Below are 9,861 nucleotides of genomic sequence, written 5' to 3' on the forward strand. Positions count from 1 at the left end.
GGAGGTCCACACAGCAGCTATACGCACACACACACACACACACACACACACACACACACACACACACACACACACACACACACACACACACATAGTCACATTGTACAATGCAGAAATTTTGACATGCAATAAAACTGCACTGGACTAGCAATACAAAGAAATACTAAGTATAGCTATAAACTCAATAGATATATCAATGCACAGTAAATACTGGATGTATATCACAGGGTACTTGTACTATATAATCCTGACTAAATGCACTGTTTCTTAACTAACACTGTCAGCAGACATGTAGAATATTTAAGTGTCCTGTAAAATGCACCGCGCTGACATGCAGGTGGCTTTACAGAGGAGGATTTGCCCAAACAGTCCCAGGATCAGCTCAGCTTGTCCTAATAGCGCCCAAACACTGACAGGGAGTGAGGGAGAGAGAGATATGCAGCTCCAGGGCGGTAACATTTACTCTTAATGGCGCCCTGGGGCTGGGGGAGGGGCTACAGTTCAAAGCCTTAACCCCTTTCTGGACTTCACCACCGGGTACTGTGGGCCATGTAACAAGCGGTTTTTAGTAAAATCGACCTGTGCCCTTGCCCTGGTTGTTCTAGTGGGGTCCCTCTACTGCCACAGTGTCCATGCCAGCGCACGCGGCCCGCCTCCCACCGGCCGCGCCTGATCGTGGTTTCCAGCGGGTCCCGCCTGGGGGACCCACTTACCTCCTCCATAAGTGTGGCCACACGATCCTGGAGAACTTTGGTGGTGTGTGTGCCTTGCTGTAAAAAAACAGAGCCTCCGCTGTAAGTACCTGGCAACCAGGACACAGGAGCATACAGCGCCGCTGGGGGAGGTGATGGAGCTGCAGCAGGAGATCTCTGACTGACATCTAACACAGACAGTGTCTCTGCTGCAGCCCTTGAAGTCTTCAATATTCACTTATAAAAGCTCTTCTAAAGGCTACCTGAGCAGCCCTGCCTGTAGTATGCCTGCACTGCATGGCACCAACTACAAAACTGAGCTCCTGTGCACGGAGGCGGGGTTATAGAGGAGGCGGCGCTATGCATTCTGGGAACAGTCAAAGCTTTAAGCCTGTTGATGCCTAAGATTTAAGATCCTACTCTACACCCCAATGTTATTCCCTGTGGAACCCAGTGTACCCCACAGCAGAAATAAATATATATATATATATATATATATATATATATATATACATACACACTCTCTTTTCACAGCAGGATGAAAAGATAACGGAACAGCACTCACATTTAAGCAGGGTTTATTGGTCCAACAGCACAACACAGTAATAATCAGCGGCGGCCTGACGGCGATTTCAACCACGCTTCTGTGGTTTTCCTCAGGGGCTAAAAGAGACTCATCACCAGGTGTGCTTATTTATAGTTAAAAAAAAGGCTCCAAAACAGCCAAACCAAAATGTAAACAAATCCACCCCCCTGCTTAAACACCAGGTGAGAGTAAGCCACATTATTACTTCTGTCACATTACACCTCCCTGAGGTGTGACATCACTGTGCACAGGTAAACAATGCCTGGACTAGCATATTAGAGAAGTGTGAAAAAGAACACCAGTTCCCGGACCTTTAGAATATACATAAAGTCAAACTACACCATTTAGTAAATATAAAGAGATTATCAGGTGCAGACGCAAAGTAGGTGCATGCCCCAGAGAAACTTTTATCCTTCTCTGATTGGGAGTCAAATATAAATGTCCATTCAATACAGCACCCGGTATTCCCTGGAGGTCTCCCATCCAGGTACTGCCCAGGCCCATCACTGCTTAGCTTCCAAGATCAGATGGGTATTGGGCATTTCCAGCGAGGTCTGGCTGTAGTAAATAGAAACAAAATCCTAGGCACACATTGACTGTATGTAGGTCATGCACCTTCCTGTTCTCCTCCACCAGATATAGCTAAATAAATGGCACTCGGCGGTGCCCCAATGTAAATAGCAAAATGACTTAAATTAAGCAGTACCTTAGACTAACGGCGGTGTCATAACATCATTATATCCAGTTCAGGCGCATACGGCGATGCACAATAAGAGTCTAAATACTGCCAATTGTGGACAGGGCTAAAGAGTCATTTGTGAAGTATTATCATAGTTAATACAGTCATATTCATCAAGGGTGAAACATCAAAACATAGGGTATAACCCTTCAAAGACAGCATCCAAGACAGAAATCTTCATTCAGACCATTGGGGGATAAGCATCGTAGCCTGTGGATCCATTGTTCTCTCTGTATCAGGATCCGGTCCCTGTCCCCTCCCCTTCTGAGCGGAGGTATATGGTCAATAATGCAGCAGTTGAGTTGATTAATAGTGTGATTAGCTGCTCTGAAGTATCTTGCTACTGGTAAATTAATTAGTTCTTTCAAATCAGTACTGGTGTTAAGGCTTTTCTTAATGGAGGAGCAATGTTGGCTTAATCTCTCTTTCATCATTCTGCTGGTCTTGCCAACATAAAGTAGATTACACAGACATCAAAACATACACAATGAATCTGCTGTTACAGTCAAGTATGTGTTTTATGGTGTACTTTTTATTGTCCCTTGGGTTCAAAAAATGATTACTCACCAACAAAAATTGACAGTTGGAGCATCCCGTACAGCGGAATACTCCTGTCTTGAATAGTCCATGATTACCAATAAGTCTTTCAGGTTTGGTCCATGTTTATATGCAAAGCGGGAATAATCAACTATATTCTTGGCTAAAGCTGGATCACTAGTGATCAGATGCCAGTGCTCTATAATTCTTCTTCCGAATAAAGCATGAGGTAGTGGTGTACATACTTCAAAAATTGAACTTGTCTGGACCTACAGTCTCCATGGGCACTTTTTTAGTTAGAAGGTCTTCCCTCCTAAGTTGTCCGGTTCTAGTAAGAGCTTCTTCCACTTCCACCTTCGAATAGCCCCTCTACAGACATCTTTGGCTCATTGCTTCCAAGGCTGTGGATAACAGGGCTTGATCGGAAGTTATGCGCATAACGTGAAGTGGCTGTAAGAACGGCAGTCCTCTCTTCAGAGGAGCTGGATGGAAGCTGAATGCCAGTAGTAGAGAATTCCGGTCCGTTGTTTTGCTATATATGGAGGTAGAGATCTCATTTCCCATCTCGTCAATGGATACATCCAAAAAATGTATGTGGCACCTGCTAAATGTGAGGCTGAACCTAATGGATCCTGGTCTGCTGTTAAGATAGTCAATAAATTCCAGTAATTTAGATTCACCACCTGCCAGATAAAGAACAAGTTGTCAATGTATCTTACATAAAACAACAGATGTTTCCCAAAACGCTGATTGCCAATTATGTGGGTACATTAATACTCCGCCATGAAGATGTTGGCATAAGATGGGGCCATATTAGACCCCATCGCGGTCCCTTGTTTTTGTAAGAAAAAGGCATTCTCAAAAAGGAATACAGAATCAAATCCCCATAGAGAGGGGAAAGGAAGGAGAAACCAGGTACAATTTAAGGTGCACTCAACCCAACTTAACAGATTTCAATGTATTTATTCTCAAAGATGTATATCCACACTGTAGTATCAAGTAAAGGCTCAAATGCCCATTACCTAAATTAGTACTGAAGATTATTGTTATTCATGGGACTAAGAAATGTCCTTTATTAATAATAGAGCGAAATATTAAAATCCCCCCAAAAAAGGGGGGGAGAACAATTAGATGTGACAGAAATACAACAAATGTGAATAAAGATTTAAAAACAATGCTAATGTGTCGTGTCCATTATATATTCCCTTGGGAATTGTTCTAAATGTACATGAACGTATGTATATTTATAATGCACTGTAACAGTGCTAGATTTAATCGAGATCTATATTTACCGTATTATTGGAGCTTGTATCATATGCCACAGAGGGAGATATGTTATCTTGCTTTTTAAATCACAAGCTACTGCAATAAGTGGCAGCAAATATAGCGAGATGATACTTAGTGTTATATTTTAGAATAAATTAAACACTGTTTCTAAATATATGACTCATGCATTGAGTCCAGAGCGCAGTATGACAGAGAGAGCTAGTAAGAGATGTGTCTGATTAAGACAGAATTTGTTAAATCATGTGCAAGTACGTGAATAAATATCCTGTATGTAATATCAATACTAGATAATTGGAATTGGGGATTTGATTCTGTATCCCTGTTCAAACCAGTTGGTAGCACCTTGTGAGCCTTAATCCCTGTCTCACATATACATATATGAGACCCCAAAATAAGGGTGGAATTGATATTATGGAAGGCACCCCAACAGTATAAACTAAATTATTTTATCTTGGTGCGGGTTACTCTCCTGATTTGGTTGGAGCTTTATGCTTGACCAATATCGGAAATATGTTTGATTCTCAAAAAGGAAATAATTTTTATGAAGACTCAAATGTATGAGAAGTGTGAGGTATTCAGCTGGGGGCCCAAAGTAATTAGCATTATTGGAAATCATATTCCGGCAGGCCTGAATGCCCTGTTCATGTGGGATATTCATGTACAGGCTGGAGACATCAAGTGTTACCAGTAGGGCATCCTGTGGAATCTCATTAAGGCGTTTCAACCTTGTCAAAAAGTCAGTGGTGTCTTCAATGAAGCTCTCCATGTTCCATGTATACATACATACATACATATAGATATCTCTCTCTCTCTATATATATATATATATATATATATATACATATACATACATACATATATATTCATACACACACACACACACACACACACACACACACACACACACACACACACACACACATATATATATATATATATATATATATATTAATATATTAGTGATGTGCACCTGAAATTTTTCGGCTTTTATGTTTTGGTTTTGGATTCGGTTCCGCGGCCGTGTTTTGGATTCAGACGCGTTTTGGCAAAACCTCCCTGAAATTTTTTTGTCAGATTCGGGTGTGTTTTGGATTCGGGTGTTTTTTACAAAAACCCCTCAAAAACAGCTTAAATCATAGAATTTGGGGGTCATTTTGATCCCATAGTATTATTAACCTCAATAACCATAATTTACACTCATTTTCAGTCTATTGTGAACACCTCACACCTCACAATATTATTGTTAGTCCTAAAATTTGCACGGAGGTCGCTGGATGGCTAAGCTAAGCGACACAAGTGGCCGACACAAACACCTGGCCCATCTAGGAGTGGCACTGCAGTGTCAGGAAGGATGGCACTTCAAAAAAATTGTCCCCAAACAGCACATGATGCAAGGAAAAAAGAGGCGCACCAAGGTCGCTGTGTGACTAAGCTAAGTGACACAAGTGGCCGACACAAACACCTGGCCCATCTAGGAGTGGCTAGCAGTGTCAACCAGGATGGCACTTCAAAAAAATAGTCCCCAAACAGCACATGATGCAAAGAAAAAAAGAGGCGCACCAAGGTCGCTGTGTGACTAAGCTAAGCGACACAAGTGGTCGACACAAACACCTGGCCCATCTAGGAGTGGCACTGCAGTGTCAGACAGGATGGCACTTCAAAAAAATAGTCCCCAAACAGCACATGATGCAAAGAAAAAAAGAGGCGCACCAAGGTCGCTGTGTGACTAAGCTAAGCGACACAAGTGGCCGACACAAACACCTGGCCCATCTAGGAGTGGCACTGCAGTGTCAGGCAGGATGGCACTTCAAAAAAATAGTCCCCAAATAGCACATGATGCAAAGAAAAAAAGAGGCGCACCAAGGTCGCTGTGTGACTAAGCTAAGCGACACAAGTGGCCGACACAAACACCTGGCCCATCTAGGAGTGGCACTGCAGTGTCAGGCAGGATGGCACTTCAAAAAAATTGTCCCCAAACAGCACATGATGCAAAGAAAAATGAAAGAAAAAAGAGGTGCAAGATGGAATTGTCCTTGGGCCCTCCCACCCACCCTTATGTTGTATAAACAGGACATGCACACTTTAACGAACCCATCATTTCAGCGACAGGGTCTGCCACACGACTGTGACTGAAATGACTGGTTGGTTTGGACCCCCACCAAAAAAGAAGCAATTAATCTCTCCTTGCACAAACTGGCTCTACAGAGGCAAGATGTCCACCTCATCATCATCCTCCGATTCTTCACCCCTTCACTGTGTACATCCCCCTCCTCACAGATTATTAATTCGTCCCCACTGGAATCCACCATCTCAGATCCCTGTGTACTTTCTGGAGGCAATTGCTGGTGAATGTCTCCACGGAGGAATTGATTATAATTCATTTTGATGAACATCATCTTCTCCACATTTTCTGGAAGTAACCTCGTACGCCGATTGCTGACAAGGTGAGCGGCTGCACTAAACATTCTTTCGGAGTACACACGGGAGGGCGGGCAACTTAGGTAAAATAAAGCCAGTTTCTGCAAGGGCCTCCAAATTGCCTCTTTTTCCTGCCAGTATACGTACGGACTGTCTGACGTGCCTACTTGGATGCGGTCACTCATATAATCCTCCACCATTCTTTCAATGGTGACAGAATCATATGCAGTGACAGTAGACGACATGTCAGTAATCGTTGCCAGGTCCTTCAGTCCGGACCAGATGTCAGCACTCGCTCCAGACTGCCCTGCATCACCGCCAGTGGGTGGGCTCGGAATTCTTAGCCTTTTCCTCGCACCCCCAGTTGCGGGAGAATGTGAAGGAGGAGCTGTTGACGGGTCACGTTCCGCTTGACTTGACAATTTTCTCACCAGCAGGTCTTTGAACCTCTGCAGACTTGTGTCTGCCGGAAAGAGAGATACAACGTAGGTTTTAAATCTAGGATCGAGCACGGTGGCCAAAATGTAGTGCTCTGATTTCAACAGATTGACCACCCGTGAATCCTGGTTAAGCGAATTAAGGGCTCCATCCACAAGTCCCACATGCCTAGCGGAATCGCTCTGTTTTAGCTCCTCCTTCAATGTCTCCAGCTTCTTCTGCAAAAGCCTGATGAGGGGAATGACCTGACTCAGGCTGGCAGTGTCTGAACTGACTTCACGTGTGGCAAGTTCAAAGGGTTGCAGAACCTTGCACAACGTTGAAATCATTCTCCACTGCGCTTGAGTCAGGTGCATTCCCCCTCCTTTGCCTATATCGTGGGCAGATGTATAGGCTTGAATGGCCTTTTGCTGCTCCTCCATCCTCTGAAGCATATAGAGGGTTAAATTCCACCTCGTTACCACCTCTTGCTTCAGATGATGGCAGGGCAGGTTCAGGACTGTTTGCTGGTGCTCCAGTCTTCGGCACACGGTGGCTGAACGCCGAAAGTGGCCCGCAATTCTTCGGGCCACCGACAGCATCTCTTGCACGCCCCTGTCGTTTTTTAAATAATTCTGCACCACCAAATTCAAGGTATGTGCAAAACATGGGACGTGCTGGAATTTGCCCAGATGTAATGCACGCACAATATTGCTGGCGTTGTCTGATGTCACAAATCCCCAGGAGAGTCCAATTGGGGTAAGCCATTCTGCGATGATGTTCCTCAGTTTCCATAAGAGGTTGTCAGCTGTGTGCCTCTTATGGAAAGCGGTGATACAAAGCGTAGCCTGCCTAGGAACGAGTTGGCGTTTGCGAGATGCTGCTACTGGTGCCGCCGCTGCTGTTCTTGCTGCGGGAGGCAATACATCTACCCAGTGGGCTGTCACAGTCATGTATTCCTGAGTCTGCCCTGCTCCACTTGTCCACATGTCCGTGGTTAAGTGGACATTGGGTACAACTGCATTTTTTAGGACACTGGTGACTCTTCTTCTGATGTCTGTGTACATGTTCGGTATCGCCTGCCTAGAGTAATGGAACCTAGATGGTATTTGGTACCGGGGACACAGTACCTCAAACAAGTCTCTAGTTGGCTCTGAATTAACGGTGGATACCGGAACCACGTTTCTCACCACCCAGGCTGACAAGACCTGAGTTATCCGCTTTGGAGCAGGATGACTGCTGTGATATTTCATCTTCCTCGCAAATTGCTTACTGGAAGTAGTACAAGTGGTCTTCCGACTTCCCCTCTAGGATGACGATCGACTCCCAGCAGCAACAACAGCAGCGCCAGCAGCAGTAGGTGTTTCACTCAAGGATGCATCGGAGGAATCCCAGGCAGGAGAGGACTCGTCAGACTTGCCAGTGACATGGCCTGCAGGACTATTAGCTTTCCTGTGTAAGGTGGAAATTGACATTGAGGGAGTTGGTGGTGTGGTTTGCAGGAGCTTGGCTACAAGAGGAAGGGATTTAGTGGTCAGTGGACTGCTTCCGCCGTCATCCAAAGTTTTTGAACTTGTCACTGACTTCTGATGAATGCGGACCAGGTGACGTATAAGGGAGGATGTTCCTAGGTGGTTAACGTCCTTACCCCTACTTATTACAGCTTGACAAAGGCAACACACGGCTTGACACCTGTTGTCCGCATTTGTGTTGAAATAATTCCACACCGAAGAGGTTTTTTTTTTTTGTATTTTGACAAGGCATGTCAATGGCCATATTCGTCACACGGACAACAGGTGTCTCCCCGGGTGCCTGACTTAAACAAACCACCTCACCATCAGAATCCTCCTTGTCAATTTCCTCCCCAGCACCAGCAACACCCATATCCTCATCCTGGTGTACTTCAACAGTGACATCTTCAATTTGACTATCAGGAACTGGACTGCGGGTGCTCCTTCCAGCACTTGCAGGGGGCGTGCAAATGGTTGAAGGCGCAAGCTCTTCCCGTCCAGTGTTGGGAAGGTCAGGCATCGCAACCGACACAATTGGACTCTCCTTGGGGATTTGTGATTTAGAAGAACGCACAGTTCTTTGCTGTGCTTTTGCCAGCTTAAGGTGGTCATTCCGAGTTGTTCGCTCGCAAGCTGCTTTTAGCAGCTTTGCACACGCTAAGCCGCCGCCTAATGGGAGTGAATCTTAGCTTATCAAAATTGCGAACGAAAGATTCTCAAAATTGCGAATAGAAATTTCTTTGCAGTTTCTGAGTAGCTCGAGACTTACTCTGCCATTGCGATCAGTTCAGTCAGTTTTGTTCCTGGTTTGACGTCACAAACACACCCAGCGTTCGCCCAGACACTCCTCCGTTCTCCAGCCACTCCCGCGTTTTTCCCAGAAACGGTAGCGTTTTTTCACACACTCCCATAAAACGGCCTGTTTCCGCCCAGAAACACCCACTTCCTGTCAATCACATTATGATCACCAGAACGAAGAAAAAACCTTGTAATGCCGTGAGTAAAATACCTAACTGCATAGCAAATTTACTTGGCGCAGTCGCACTGCAGACATTGTGCATGCGCATTAGCGACTAATCGCTCCGTTGCGAAAAAAATAACGAGCGAACAACTCGGAATGACCACCTAAGTCTTTTCATTTTTCTAGCGAGAGGATGAATGCTTCCATCCTCATGTGAATCTGAACCACTAGCCATGAACATAGGCCAGGGCCTCAGCCGTTCCTTGCCACTCCGTGTCGTAAATGGCATATTGGCAAGTTTACTCTTCTCATCAGACGCTTTCAATTTTGATTTTTGGGTCATTTTAATGAACTTTTGTTTTTTGGATTTTACATGCTCTCTACTATGACATTGGGCATCGTACTGCTATATATACTGGTGGTCACTGTCAGCAAACTGAAAAACTAAAATGCACCACAGGTATAGAATCTAGATGGATAGTATACTTGACGACACAGAGGTAGGTAGAGCAGTGGCCTTCCGTACCGTACTGCTATATATACTGGTGGTCACTGTCAGCAAACTGCAAAACTAAAATGCACAACAGGTATAGAATCTAGATGGATAGTATACTTGATGACACAGAGGTAGGTAGAGCAGTGGCCTTCCGTACCGTACTGCTATATATACTGGTGGTCACTGTCAGCAAAACTCTGCACTGTACTCCTCCTAT

The 9,861-nt window shown here is 44.7% G+C and overlaps 1 pseudogene; it reads right to left on the reverse strand.

Annotated features, from left to right (window-relative positions):
• Positions 1-1,724: 1,724 nt before the first annotated feature.
• LOC134970429 (5S ribosomal RNA) lies at positions 1,725-1,844 on the reverse strand (annotated as a pseudogene).
• Between the last annotated feature and the right edge of the window lie 8,017 nt (positions 1,845-9,861).

This window comes from Pseudophryne corroboree, chromosome 11, assembly GCF_028390025.1.
Source record: "Pseudophryne corroboree isolate aPseCor3 chromosome 11, aPseCor3.hap2, whole genome shotgun sequence".
NCBI classification, from domain to species: domain Eukaryota; kingdom Metazoa; phylum Chordata; class Amphibia; order Anura; family Myobatrachidae; genus Pseudophryne; species Pseudophryne corroboree.